The sequence below is a fragment of the Ochotona princeps genome, chromosome 1 (genome assembly GCF_030435755.1).
Source record: "Ochotona princeps isolate mOchPri1 chromosome 1, mOchPri1.hap1, whole genome shotgun sequence".
NCBI classification, from domain to species: Eukaryota; Metazoa; Chordata; class Mammalia; order Lagomorpha; family Ochotonidae; genus Ochotona; species Ochotona princeps.
Window position 1 is genome coordinate 142,494,685 of NC_080832.1, and position 15,301 is coordinate 142,509,985.

Genomic DNA, 15,301 nt, shown 5'->3' on the forward strand with positions numbered 1-15,301 from the left:
ATGTGAAGTTCATGAGGCAGGTGGAGTTGTTTTGGCACTGGAAGAGCTGTGCTGCTGCTTCGGGCAGTTGCCATTCACCAGCACACTCCCTTCCCTAGGTGTCATATCCACTTTCAGACATATGTGCTGCCAGAGCACTTGGTTTCCATGGCAGCGGGAAATGGCTTGGGCACTGAACTTGTCTTTGGCTGTGGAGTTTTGAGCGCCTTGAGTGAGGAGCTCCATGTTCGTTTTGTGTGGGTGCTGAAGCTGCTTGATTCCATCCCACTGGGCTCAATGGGCATGGGACCGGAAGTGACCCAACAGGGTTTCCTAGGTAGCTGCCAGGACAGCTGATGGTATGTGAAGTTCATGAGGTTGATGGAGTTGTTTTGGCACTGGAAGAGCTGTGCTGCTGCTTTGGTCAGTTGCCATTCACCAGCACCGTCCCTTCCCTAGGTGTCATATCCACTTTCAGACATATGTGCTGCCAGAGCACTTGGTTTCCATGGCAGCGGGAAATGGCTTGGGCACTGAACTTGTCTTGTGCGTGAAGTTTTGAGCGCCTTGAGTGAGGAGCTCCATGTTCGTTTTGTGTGGGTGCTGAAGCTTCTTGATTCCTCCCACCTGGCACACTCCCTTCCCTAGGTGTCATATCCACTTTCAGACATATGTGCTGTCAGATTTCTTAGTTTCCATGGCAGTGGGAAATGGCATGGGCACTGAACTTGTCTTTGGCCGTGAAGTTATGAGCGCCTTGAGCTGCCAGGACAGCTGATGGTATGTGAAGTTCATGACTCAGATGGAGTTGTTTTGGCACTGGAAGAGCTGTGCTGCTGCTTCGGGCAGTTGCCATTCAGCAGCACAGTCCCTTCCCTAGGTGTCATATCCACTTTCAGACATATGTGCTGCCAGGGCACTTGGTTTCCATGGCAGCGGGAAATGGCTTGGGCACTGAACTTGTCTTTGGCTGTGGAGTTTTCAGCGTGGTGAGTGAGGAGCTCCATGTTCGTTTTGTGTGGGTGCTCAAGCTGCTTGATTCCATCCCACCTGGCTCAATGGGCATGGGACCGGAAGTGACCCAACAGGGTTTCCTAGATAACTGCCAGGACAGCTGATGGTATGTGAAGTTCATGAGGCAGGTGGAGTTGTTTTGGCAGTGGAAGAGCTGTGCTGCTGCTTCGGGCAGTTGCCATTCACCAACACACTCCCTTCCCTAGGTGTCATATCCACTTTCAGACATATGTGCTGCCAGAGCACTTGGTTTCCATGGCAGCGGGAAATGGCTTTTGCACTGAACTTGTCTTTGGCTGTGGAGTTTTGAGCACCTTGAGTAGGAGCTCCATGTTGGTTTTGTGTGGGTGCTGAAGCTGCTTGATTCCATCCCACTGGGCTCAATGGGCATGGGACCGGAAGTGACCCAACAGGGTTTCCTAGATAGCTGCCAGGACAGCTCATGGTATGTGAAGTTCATGAGGCAGGTGGAGTTGTTTTGGCAGTGGAAGAGCTGCTGCTGCTTCGGGCAGTTGCCATTTACCAGCACACTCCCTTCCCTAGGTGTCATATCCACTTTCAGACATATGTGCTGCCAGAGCACTTGGTTTCATTGGCAGCGGGAAATGGCTTGGGCACTGAACTTGTCTTTGGCCATGTAGTTTTGAGCGCCTTGAGTGAGGAGCTCCATGTTTGTTTTGTGTGGGTGCTGAAGCTGCTTGATTCCATCCCACTGGGCTCAATGGGCATGGGACAGGAAGTGACCAAACAGGATTTCCTAGATAGCTGCCAGGACAGCTGATGGTATGTGAAGTTCATGAGGCAGGTGGAGTTGTTTTGGCAGTGGAAGAGCTGTGCTGCTGCTTCGGGCAGTTGCCATTCACCACCAGCACACTCCCTTCCCTAGGTATCATATCCACTTTCAGACATTTGTGCTGCCAGAGCACTTGGTTTCCATGGCAGCGGGAAATGGCTTGGGCACTGAACTTGTCTTTGGCCATGTAGTTTTGAGCGCCTTGAGTGAAGAGCTCCATGTTCGTTTTTTGTGGGTGCTGAAGCTGCTTGATTCCATCCCACTGGGCTCAATGGGCATGGGATCGGAAGTGACCCAACAGGGTTTCCTAGATAGCTGCCAGGACAGCTGATGGTATGTGAAGTTCATGAGGCAGGTGGAGTTGTTTTGGCAGTGGAAGAGCTGTGCTGCTGCTTCGGGCAGTTGCCATTTACCAGCACACTCCCTTCCCTAGGTGTCATATCCACTTTCAGACATATGTGCTGCCAGAGCACTTGGTTTCCATGGCAGCGGGAAATGGCTTGGGCACTGAACTTGTCTTTGGCTGTGGAGTTTTGAGCGCCTTGAGTGAGGAGCTCCATGTTCGTTTTGTGTGGGTGCTGAAGCTGCTTGATTCCATCCCACTGGGCTCAATGGGAATAGGACCGGAAGTGACCCAACAGGGTTTCCTAGGTAGCTGCCAGGACAGCTGATGGTATGTGAAGTTCATGAAGCAGATGGGGTTGTTTTGGCACTGGAAGAGCTGTGCTGCTGCTTCGGGCAGTTGCCATTCACCAGCACAGTCCCTTCCCTAGGTGTCATATCCACTTTCAGACATATGTGCTGCCAGAGCACTTGGTTTCCATGGCAGCGGGAAATGGCTTGTGCACTGAACGTTTCTTTGGCCGTGGAGGATTGAGCGACTTGAGTGAGGAGCTCCATGTTCGTTTTGTGTGGGTGCTGAAGCTGCTTGATTCCATCCCACTGGGCTCAATGGGCATGGGACCGGAAGTGACCCAACAGGGTTTCCTAGGTAGCTGCCAGGACAGCTGATGGTATGTGAAGTTCATGAGGCAGGTGGAGTTGTTTTGGCAGTCGAAGAGCTGTGCTGCTGCTTTGGGCAGTTGCCATTCACCAGCACCGTCCCTTCCCTAGGTGTCATATCCACTTTCAGACATATGTGCTGCCAGAGCACTTGGTTTCCATGGCAGCGGGAAATGGCTTGGGCACTGAACTTGTCTTGTGCGTGAAGTTTTGAGCGCCTTGAGTGAGGAGCTCCATGTTCGTTTTGTGTGGGTGCTGAAGCTTCTTGATTCCTCCCACCTGGCACACTCCCTTCCCTAGGTGTCATATCCACTTTCAGACATATGTGTTGTCAGATTTCTTAGTTTCCATGGCAGTGGGAAATGGCATGGGCACTGAACTTGTCTTTGGCCGTGAAGTTATGAGCGCCTTGAGCTGCCAGGACAGCTGATGGTATGTGAAGTTCATGACTCAGATGGAGTTGTTTTGGCACTGGAAGAGCTGTGCTGCTGCTTCGGGCAGTTGCCATTCAGCAGCACAGTCCCTTCCCTAGGTGTCATATCCACTTTCAGACATATGTGCTGCCAGGGCACTTGGTTTCCATGGCAGCGGGAAATGGCTTGGGCACTGAACTTGTCTTTGGCTGTGGAGTTTTGAGCGCCTTGAGTGAGGAGCTCCATGTTGGTTTTGTGTGGGTGCTGAAGCTGCTTGATTCCATCCCACTGGGCTCAATGGGCATGGGACCGGAAGTGACCCAACAGGGTTTCCTAGGTAGCTGCCAGGACAGCTGATGGTATGTGAAGTTCATGAGGCAGGTGGAGTTGTTTTGGCAGTCGAAGAGCTGTGCTGCTGCTTCGGGCAGTTGCCATTCATCCCCAAACTCCCTTCCCTAGGTGTCATATCCACTTTCAGACATATGTGCTGCCAGAGCACTTGGTTTCCATGGCAGCGGGAAATGGCTTGGGCACTGAACTTGTCTTTGGCTGTGAAGTTTTGAGCGCCTTGAGTGAGGAGCTCCATGTTGGTTTTGTGTGGGTGCTGAAGCTGCTTGATTCCATCCCACTGGGCTCAATGGGCATGGGACCGGAAGTGACCCAACAGGGTTTCCTAGATAGCTGCCAGGACAGCTGATGGTATGTGAAGTTCATGAGCCTAGTGGAGTTGTTTTGGCAGTGGAAGAGCTGTGCTGCTGCTTCGGGCAGTTGCCATTCACCACCACACTCCCTTCCCTAGGTGTCATATCCACTTTCAGACATTTGTGCTGCCAGAGCACTTGGTTTCCATGGCAGCGGGAAATGGCTTGGGCACTGAACTTGTCTTTGGCTGTGAAGTTTTGAGCGCCTTGAGTGAGGAGCTCCATGTTCGTTTTGTGTGGGTGCTGAAGCTGCTTGATTCCATCCCACTGGGCTCAATGGGCATGGGACCGGAAGTGACCCAACAGGGTTTCCTAGATAGCTGCCAGGACAGCTGATGGTATGTGAAGTTCATGAGGCTGGTGGAGTTGTTTTGGCAGTGGAAGAGCTGTGCTGCTGCTTCGGGCAGTTGCCATTCACCAGCACACTCCCTTCCCTAGGTGTCATATCCACTTTCAGACATATGTGCTGCCAGAGCACTTGGTTTCCATGGCAGCGGGAAATGGCTTGGGCACTGAACTTGTCTTTGGCTGTGGAGTTTTGAGCGCCTTGAGTGAGGAGCTCCATGTTCGTTTTGTGTGGGTGCTGAAGCTGCTTGATTCCATCCCACTGGGCTCAATGGGCATGGGACCGGAAGTGACCCAACAGGGTTTCCTAGATAGCTGCCAGGACAGCTGATGGTATGTGAAGTTCATGAGGCAGGTGGAGTTGTTTTGGCAGTGGAAGAGCTGTGCTGCTGCTTCGGGCAGTTGCCATTCACCAACACACTCCCTTCCCTAGGTGTCATATCCACTTTCAGACATATGTGCTGCCAGAGCACTTGGTTTCCATGGCAGCCGGAAACGGCTTGGGCACTGAACTTGTCTTTGGCTGTGTAGTTTTGAGCGCCTTGAGTGAGGAGCTCCATGTTCATTTTGTGTGGGTGCTGAAGCTGCTTGATTCCATCCCACTGGGCTCAATGGGCATGGGACCGGAAGTGACCCAACAGGGTTTCCTAGATAGCTGCCAGGACAGCTGATGGTATGTGAAGTTCATGAGGCAGGTGGAGTTGTTTTGGCAGTGGAAGAGCTGTGCTGCTGCTTCGGGCAGTTGCCATTCACCAGCACACTCCCTTCCCTAGGTGTCATATCCACTTTCAGACATATGTGCTGCCAGAGCACTTGGTTTCCATGGCAGCGGGAAATGGCTTGGGCACTGAACTTGTCTTTGGCCGTGAAGTTTTGAGGGCCTTGAGTGAGGAGCTCCATGTTAGATTTGTGTGGATGCTGAAGCTGCTTGGTTCCATCCCACTGGGCTCAATGGGCATGGGACCGGAAGTGACCCAACAGGGTTTCCTAGATAGCTGCCAGGACATCTGATGGTATGTGAAGTTCATGAGGCAGGTGGAGTTGTTTTGGCACTGGAAGAGCTGTGCTGCTGCTTCGGGCAGTTGCCATTCACCAGCACACTCCCTTCCCTAGGTGTCATATCCACTTTCAGACATATGTGCTGCCAGAGCACTTGGTTTCCATGGCAGCGGGAAATGGCTTGGGCACTGAACTTGTCTTTGGCTGTGGAGTTTTGAGCGCCTTGAGTGAGGAGCTCCATGTTCGTTTTGTGTGGGTGCTGAAGCTGCTTGATTCCATCCCACTGGGCTCAATGGGCATGGGACCGGAAGTGACCCAACAGGGTTTCCTAGGTAGCTGCCAGGACAGCTGATGGTATGTGAAGTTCATGAGGTTGATGGAGTTGTTTTGGCACTGGAAGAGCTGTGCTGCTGCTTTGGGCAGTTGCCATTCACCAGCACCGTCCCTTCCCTAGGTGTCATATCCACTTTCAGACATATGTGCTGCCAGAGCACTTGGTTTCCATGGCAGCGGGAAATGGCTTGGGCACTGAACTTGTCTTGTGCGTGAAGTTTTGAGCGCCTTGAGTGAGGAGCTCCATGTTCGTTTTGTGTGGGTGCTGAAGCTTCTTGATTCCTCCCACCTGGCACACTCCCTTCCCTAGGTGTCATATCCACTTTCAGACATATGTGCTGTCAGATTTCTTAGTTTCCATGGCAGTGGGAAATGGCATGGGCACTGAACTTGTCTTTGGCCGTGAAGTTATGAGCGCCTTGAGCTGCCAGGACAGCTGATGGTATGTGAAGTTCATGACTCAGATGGAGTTGTTTTGGCACTGGAAGAGCTGTGCTGCTGCTTCGGGCAGTTGCCATTCAGCAGCACAGTCCCTTCCCTAGGTGTCATATCCACTTTCAGACATATGTGCTGCCAGGGCACTTGGTTTCCATGGCAGCGGGAAATGGCTTGGGCACTGAACTTGTCTTTGGCTGTGGAGTTTTCAGCGTGGTGAGTGAGGAGCTCCATGTTCGTTTTGTGTGGGTGCTCAAGCTGCTTGATTCCATCCCACCTGGCTCAATGGGCATGGGACCGGAAGTGACCCAACAGGGTTTCCTAGATAACTGCCAGGACAGCTGATGGTATGTGAAGTTCATGAGGCAGGTGGAGTTGTTTTGGCAGTGGAAGAGCTGTGCTGCTGCTTCGGGCAGTTGCCATTCACCAACACACTCCCTTCCCTAGGTGTCATATCCACTTTCAGACATATGTGCTGCCAGAGCACTTGGTTTCCATGGCAGCGGGAAATGGCTTTTGCACTGAACTTGTCTTTGGCTGTGGAGTTTTGAGCACCTTGAGTAGGAGCTCCATGTTGGTTTTGTGTGGGTGCTGAAGCTGCTTGATTCCATCCCACTGGGCTCAATGGGCATGGGACCGGAAGTGACCCAACAGGGTTTCCTAGATAGCTGCCAGGACAGCTCATGGTATGTGAAGTTCATGAGGCAGGTGGAGTTGTTTTGGCAGTGGAAGAGCTGCTGCTGCTTCGGGCAGTTGCCATTTACCAGCACACTCCCTTCCCTAGGTGTCATATCCACTTTCAGACATATGTGCTGCCAGAGCACTTGGTTTCATTGGCAGCGGGAAATGGCTTGGGCACTGAACTTGTCTTTGGCCATGTAGTTTTGAGCGCCTTGAGTGAGGAGCTCCATGTTTGTTTTGTGTGGGTGCTGAAGCTGCTTGATTCCATCCCACTGGGCTCAATGGGCATGGGACAGGAAGTGACCAAACAGGATTTCCTAGATAGCTGCCAGGACAGCTGATGGTATGTGAAGTTCATGAGGCAGGTGGAGTTGTTTTGGCAGTGGAAGAGCTGTGCTGCTGCTTCGGGCAGTTGCCATTCACCACCAGCACACTCCCTTCCCTAGGTATCATATCCACTTTCAGACATTTGTGCTGCCAGAGCACTTGGTTTCCATGGCAGCGGGAAATGGCTTGGGCACTGAACTTGTCTTTGGCCATGTAGTTTTGAGCGCCTTGAGTGAAGAGCTCCATGTTCGTTTTTTGTGGGTGCTGAAGCTGCTTGATTCCATCCCACTGGGCTCAATGGGCATGGGATCGGAAGTGACCCAACAGGGTTTCCTAGATAGCTGCCAGGACAGCTGATGGTATGTGAAGTTCATGAGGCAGGTGGAGTTGTTTTGGCAGTGGAAGAGCTGTGCTGCTGCTTCGGGCAGTTGCCATTTACCAGCACACTCCCTTCCCTAGGTGTCATATCCACTTTCAGACATATGTGCTGCCAGAGCACTTGGTTTCCATGGCAGCGGGAAATGGCTTGGGCACTGAACTTGTCTTTGGCTGTGGAGTTTTGAGCGCCTTGAGTGAGGAGCTCCATGTTCGTTTTGTGTGGGTGCTGAAGCTGCTTGATTCCATCCCACTGGGCTCAATGGGAATAGGACCGGAAGTGACCCAACAGGGTTTCCTAGGTAGCTGCCAGGACAGCTGATGGTATGTGAAGTTCATGAAGCAGATGGGGTTGTTTTGGCACTGGAAGAGCTGTGCTGCTGCTTCGGGCAGTTGCCATTCACCAGCACAGTCCCTTCCCTAGGTGTCATATCCACTTTCAGACATATGTGCTGCCAGAGCACTTGGTTTCCATGGCAGCGGGAAATGGCTTGTGCACTGAACGTTTCTTTGCCCGTGGAGGATTGAGCGACTTGAGTGAGGAGCTCCATGTTCGTTTTGTGTGGGTGCTGAAGCTGCTTGATTCCATCCAACTGGGCTAAATGGGCATGGGACCGTAAGTGACCCAACAGGGTTTCCTAGATAGCTGCCAGGACAGCTGATGGCATGTGAAGTTCATGAGGTAGGTGGAGTTGTTTTGGCAGTGGAAGAGCTGTGCTGCTGCTTCGGGCAGTCGCCATTCACCAGCACACTCCCTTCCCTAGGTGTCATATCCAGTTTCAGACATATGTGCTGCCAGAGCACTTGGTTTCCATGGCAGCCATAAATGGCTTGGGCACTGAACTTGTCTTTGGCTGTGGAGTTTTGAGAACCTTGAGTGAGGAGCTCCATGTTGGTTTTGTGTGGGTGCTGAAGCTGCTTGATTCCATCCCACTGGGCTCAATGGGCATGGGACCGGAAGTGACCCAACAGGGTTTCCTAGATAGCTGCCAGGACAGCTGATGGTATGTGAAGTTCATGAGGCAGGTGGAGTTGTTTTGGCAGTGGAAGAGCTGTGCTGCTGCTTCGGGCAGTTGCCATTCACCAACACACTCCCTTCCCTAGGTATCATATCCACTTTCAGACATATGTGCTGCCAGAGCACTTGGTTTCCATGGCAGCGGGAAATGGCTTGGGCACTGAATTTGTCTTTGGCCGTGGAGTTTTAAGCGCCTTGTGTGAGGAGCTCCATGTTGGTTTTGTGTGGGTGCTGAAGCTGCTTGATTCCATCCCGCTGGGTTCAATGGACATGGGACCGGAAGTGACGCAACAGGGTTTCCTAGAGAGCTGCCAGGACAGCTGATGGTATGTGAAGTTCATGAGGCAGGTGGAGTTGTTTTGGCAGTGGAAGAGCTGTGCTGCTGCTTCGGGCAGTTGCCATTCACCAACACACTCCCTTCCCTAGGTGTCATATCCACTTTCAGACATATGTGCTGCCAGAGCACTTGGTTTCATTGGCAGCGGGAAATGGCTTGGGCACTGAACTTGTCTTTGGCCATGTAGTTTTGAGCGCCTTGAGTGAGGAGCTCCATGTTTGTTTTGTGTGGGTGCTGAAGCTGCTTGATTCCATCCCACTGGGCTCAATGGGCATGGGACAGGAAGTGACCAAACAGGATTTCCTAGATAGCTGCCAGGACAGCTGATGGTATGTGAAGTTCATGAGGCAGGTGGAGTTGTTTTGGCACTGGAAGAGCTGTGCTGCTGCTTCGGGCAGTTGCCATTCACCACCAGCACACTCCCTTCCCTAGGTATCATATCCACTTTCAGACATTTGTGCTGCCAGAGCACTTGGTTTCCATGGCAGCGGGAAATGGCTTGGGCACTGAACTTGTCTTTGGCCATGTAGTTTTGAGCGCCTTGAGTGAAGAGCTCCATGTTCGTTTTTTGTGGGTGCTGAAGCTGCTTGATTCCATCCCACTGGGCTCAATGGGCATGGGATCGGAAGTGACCCAACAGGGTTTCCTAGATAGCTGCCAGGACAGCTGATGGTATGTGAAGTTCATGAGGCAGGTGGAGTTGTTTTGGCAGTGGAAGAGCTGTGCTGCTGCTTCGGGCAGTTGCCATTCACCACCAACACAGTCCGTTCCCTAGGTGTCATATCCACTTTCAGACATATGTGCTGCCAGAGCACTTGGTTTCCATGGCAGCGGGAAATGGCTTGGGCACTGAACTTGTCTTTGGCTGTGGAGTTTTGAGCACCTTGAGTAGGAGCTCCATGTTGGTTTTGTGTGGGTGCTGAAGCTGCTTGATTCCATCCCACTGGGCTCAATGGGCATGGGACCGGAAGTGACCCAACAGGGTTTCCTAGATAGCTGCCAGGACAGCTGATGGTATGTGAAGTTCATGAGGCAGGTGGAGTTGTTTTGGCACTGGAAGAGCTGTGCTGCTGCTTCGGGCAGTTGCCATTCACCACCAGCACACTCCCTTCCCTAGGTGTCATATCCACTTTCAGACATTTGTGCTGCCAGAGCACTTGGTTTCCATGGCAGTGGGAAATGTCTTGGGCACTGAACTTGTCTTTGGCCATATAGTTTTGAGCGCCTTGAGTGAGGAGCTCCATGTTCGTTTTGTGTGGGTGCTGAAGCTGCTTGATTCCATCCCACTGGGCTCAATGGGCATGGGACCGGAAGTGACCCAACAGGGTTTCCTAGATAGCTGCCAGGACAGCTGATGGTATGTGAAGTTCATGAGGCAGGTGGAGTTGTTTTGGCACTGGAAGAGCTGTGCTGCTGCTTCGGGCAGTTGCCATTTACCAGCACACTCCCTTCCCTAGGTGTCATATCCACTTTCAGACATATGTGCTGCCAGAGCACTTGGTTTCCATGGCAGCGGGAAATGGCTTGGGCACTGAACTTTTCTTTGGCTGTGGAGTTTTGAGCGCCTTGAGTGAGGAGCTCCATGTTCGTTTTGTGTGGGTGCTGAAGCTGCTTGATTCCATCCCACTGGGCTCAATGGGAATAGGACCGGAAGTGACCCAACAGGGTTTCCTAGGTAGCTGCCAGGACAGCTGATGGTATGTGAAGTTCATGAAGCAGATGGGGTTGTTTTGGCACTGGAAGAGCTGTGCTGCTGCTTCGGGCAGTTGCCATTCACCAGCACAGTCCCTTCCCTAGGTGTCATATCCACTTTCAGACATATGTGCTGCCAGAGCACTTGGTTTCCATGGCAGCGGGAAATGGCTTGGGCACTGAACGTTTCTTTGGCCGTGGAGGATTGAGCGACTTGAGTGAGGAGCTCCATGTTCGTTTTGTGTGGGTGCTGAAGCTTCTTGATTCCATCCAACTGGGCTAAATGGGCATGGGACCGTAAGTGACCCAACAGGGTTTCCTAGATAGCTGCCAGGACAGCTGATGGCATGTGAAGTTCATGAGGTAGGTGGAGTTGTTTTGGCAGTGGAAGAGCTGTGCTGCTGCTTCGGGCAGTCGCCATTCACCAGCACACTCCCTTCCCTAGGTGTCATATCCAGTTTCAGACATATGTGCTGCCAGAGCACTTGGTTTCCATGGCAGCCATAAATGGCTTGGGCACTGAACTTGTCTTTGGCTGTGGAGTTTTGAGAACCTTGAGTGAGGAGCTCCATGTTCGTTTTGTGTGGGTGCTGAAGCTGCTTGATTCCATCCCACTGGGCTCAATGGGCATGGGACCGGAAGTGACCCAACAGGGTTTCCTAGATAGCTGCCAGGACAGCTGATGGTATGTGAAGTTCATGAGGCAGGTGGAGTTGTTTTGGCACTGGAAGAGCTGTGCTGCTGCTTCGGGCAGTTGCCATTCACCAACACACTCCCTTCCCTAGGTATCATATCCACTTTCAGACATATGTGCTGCCAGAGCACTTGGTTTCCATGGCAGCGGGAAATGGCTTGGGCACTGAATTTGTCTTTGGCCGTGGAGTTTTAAGCGCCTTGTGTGAGGAGCTCCATGTTGGTTTTGTGTGGGTGCTGAAGCTGCTTGATTCCATCCCGCTGGGTTCAATGGACATGGGACCGGAAGTGACGCAACAGGGTTTCCTAGAGAGCTGCCAGGACAGCTGATGGTATGTGAAGTTCATGAGGCAGGTGGAGTTGTTTTGGCAGTGGAAGAGCTGTGCTGCTGCTTCGGGCAGTTGCCATTCACCAACACACTCCCTTCCCTAGGTGTCATATCCACTTTCAGACATATGTGCTGCCAGAGCACTTGGTTTCATTGGCAGCGGGAAATGGCTTGGGCACTGAACTTGTCTTTGGCTGTGGAGTTTTGAGCGTCTTGAGTGAGGAGCTCCATGTTCGTTTTGTGTGAGTGCTGAAGCTGCTTGATTCCATCCCACTGGGCTCAATGGGCATGGGACCGGAAGGGACCCAACAGGGTTTCCTAGATAGCTGCCAGGACAGCTGATGGTATGTGAAGTTCATGAGGCAGGTGGAGTTGTTTTGGCAGTGGCAGAGCTGTGCTGCTGCTTCGGGCAGTTGCCATTTACCAGCACACTCCCTTCCCTAGGTGTCATATCCACTTTCAGACATATGTGCTGCCAGAGCACTTGGTTTCCATGGCAGCGGGAAATGGCTTGGGCACTGAACTTGTCTTTGGCCATGTAGTTTTGAGCGCCTTGAGTTAGGAGCTCCATGTTGGTTTTGTGTGTTTGCTGAAGCTGCTTGATTCCATCCCACTGGGCTCAATGGGCATGGGACCGGAAGTGACCCAACAGGGTTTCCTAGATAGCTGCCAGGACAGCTGATGGTATGTGAAGTTCATGAGGCAGGTGGAGTTGTTTTGGCAGTGGAAGAGCTGTGCTGCTGCTTCGGGCAGTTGCCATTCACCACCAACACAGTCCGTTCCCTAGGTGTCATATCCACTTTCAGACATATGTGCTGCCAGAGCACTTGGTTTCCATGGCAGCGGGAAATGGCTTTTGCACTGAACTTGTCTTTGGCTGTGGAGTTTTGAGCACCTTGAGTAGGAGCTCCATGTTGGTTTTGTGTGGGTGCTGAAGCTGCTTGATTCCATCCCACTGGGCTCAATGGGCATGGGACCGGAAGTCACCCAACAGGGTTTCCTAGATAGCTGCCAGGACAGCTGATGGTATGTGAAGTTCATGAGGCAGGTGGAGTTGTTTTGGCAGTGGAAGAGCTGTGCTGCTGCTTCGGGCAGTTGCCATTCACCACCAGCACACTCCCTTCCCTAGGTGTCATATCCACTTTCAGACATTTGTGCTGCCAGAGCACTTGGTTTCCATGGCAGCGGGAAATGTCTTGGGCACTGAACTTGTCTTTGGCCATATAGTTTTGAGCGCCTTGAGTGAGGAGCTCCATGTTCGTTTTGTGTGGGTGCTGAAGCTGCTTGATTCCATCCCACTGGGCTCAATGGGCATGGGACCGGAAGTGACCCAACAGGGTTTCCTAGAGAGCTGCCAGGACAGCTGATGGTATGTGAAGTTCATGACTCAGATGGAGTTGTATTGGCACTGGAAGAGCTGTGCTGCTGCTTCGGGCAGTTGCCATTCACCAACACACTCCATTCCCTAGGTGTCATATCCACTTTCAGACATATGTGCTGCCAGAGCACTTGGTTTCCATGGCAGCGGGAAATGGCTTGGGCACTGAACTTGTCTTTGGCTGTGGAGTTTTGAGCGCCTTGAGTGAGGAGCTCCATGTTCGTTTTGTGTGGGTGCTGAAGCTGCTTGATTCCATCCCACTGGGCTCAATGGGCATGGGACCGGAAGTGACCCAACAGGGTTTCCTAGATAGCTGCCAGGACAGCTGATGGCATGTGAAGTTCATGAGGCAGGTGGAGTTGTTTTGGCAGTGGAAGAGCTGTGCTGCTGCTTCGGGCAGTCGCCATTCACCAGCACACTCCCTTCCCTAGGTGTCATATCCAGTTTCAGACATATGTGCTGCCAGAGCACTTGGTTTCCATGGCAGCGGGAAATGGCTTGGGCACTGAATTTGTCTTTGGCCGTGGAGTTTTAAGCGCCTTGAGTGAGGAGCTCCATGTTGGTTTTGTGTGGGTGCTGAAGCTGCTTGATTCCATCCCGCTGGGCTCAATGGACATGGGACCGGAAGTGACGCAACAGGGTTTCCTAGAGAGCTGCCAGGACAGCTGATGGTATGTGAAGTTCATGAGGCAGGTGGAGTTGTTTTGGCAGTGGAAGAGCTGTGCTGCTACTTCGGACAGTTGCCATTCAGCAGCACAGTCCCTTCCCTAGGTGTCATATCCACTTTCAGACATATGTGCTGCCAGAGCACTTGGTTTCATTGGCAGCGGGAAATGGCTTGGGCACTGAACTTGTCTTTGGCTGTGGAGTTTTGAGCGTCTTGAGTGAGGAGCTCCATGTTGGTTTTGTGTGGGTGCTGAAGCTGCTTGATTCCATCCCATTCTGGGCTCAATGGGCATGGGACCGGAAGTTGTTGTGGGCTGTGGAGCTGATTTACCTTGCTTTAGCTGAGCACTCAGGAATCAGGCCTAAGGCAGTAGCACCTGGCCTTTGTAGACTCATTGACGTCCTATTGTCCCGTTAATGGGCTTGGGGGGAAGAGGAGATAATATGTAACAAAGAGGCTTAGGAGCAGGCCACTCCCAGCACTTCTACCACCACCATGGTCTGCATGTGTCAGTGCTTTTCACTTGGACATTCGCCGTGCCTACTATGCTGGCTCATTGGAAGAATTCTAATCTGTCCAGGCATTTTCGTTATTGTGAGACTGGCTTTTTACACAATGTGAACTTGAGGTTAATGTCAATGATAATGTCTTACAAAAGGGCCTTCTATTATTCCTACTGTTTTGGGTGTCCCCATTGACCTTATGCTAATCAAGGGACCTGTGTTTAGGTTTCATCCTTTCCTTAATCTTTAGGTTCTCCTTTTCTTTGTAATACAAGATTAGGTTGTAGGATAAGAATTGTAGCAGGAATTCCTATTGTTTTTGGATAAAGCAGATGGCATGGTTGTCCTTAGAAACACCCACTTGACCATGACGTGGAAAGTCTGAGCCAGAGTTTAACTGATTCTGTATAAATAAAGCAGACGGCTTTATTGCCGTGTCCACTATCATCATGGAATCCTAGTGGTCCGTCTCTTTCTTTCTTCGCCTCGTCCACGCACCCTTCCCGAGTTCCGAAACCCAGGCTGGAGCTGGACTCCGGCAAGTGGCCCCAACGTGAGTGACTCGACGAAGGTAGGTCTTTTCTTTCTCTTTGCGGCGTGGACAGGACTTCACCCAGGGCACTGCAGACCCCCTGACAGAAGGTCAGGTTAGGAGGGGTGAACAGTCAGAACAGTTTTTGAGAAGTCTTGTACCCTCTGTGCTGTAAAAATGGGCCAGAGTGATTCTAGTGAAAGAAGTTTATATGCTGATATTATTAAACATACCTTACATAGGAAGAGCATTAAAGTTAGCAGAAAGCAACTATTAGAATTTTTACAATTTGTACAAAAAGTTAGCCCATGGTTTATTGAGCAGGGCAGTTTAGACTTACACACATGGGATCAGGTAGGGAATGATATGAAAAGGTGGTATCGGAATAATGGAAGAGTGGGCATGCCATCCTCTGCATATGCCATTTGGAATGCTTTAAGGCAGGCATTAGATGTGGGACTTGAGCCTTATCCCGCACCTTCAGCTCAGCGGAGAGAACATACTCCCCTTCTTGATCCTGAGAAGGGAGGCTTAGACCTTAGTTATGGCTCAATAGAAAGTGTCTGTCCTGAAGATAATGTAAAATATTGTAAAACTGACCAGGAATGTTTAACAGATGAGGAAGATTTTTTTAAACCAGAAATATTTGAACCAGGAGTTAGAGATTGTGAAAAGGGGCAAATGGCTGAATTACATGATAAAAGGTCTCCTGCTGTTAATCAAAAGCCTTCAAGGTATTCGGCTAAGCATTCCAAG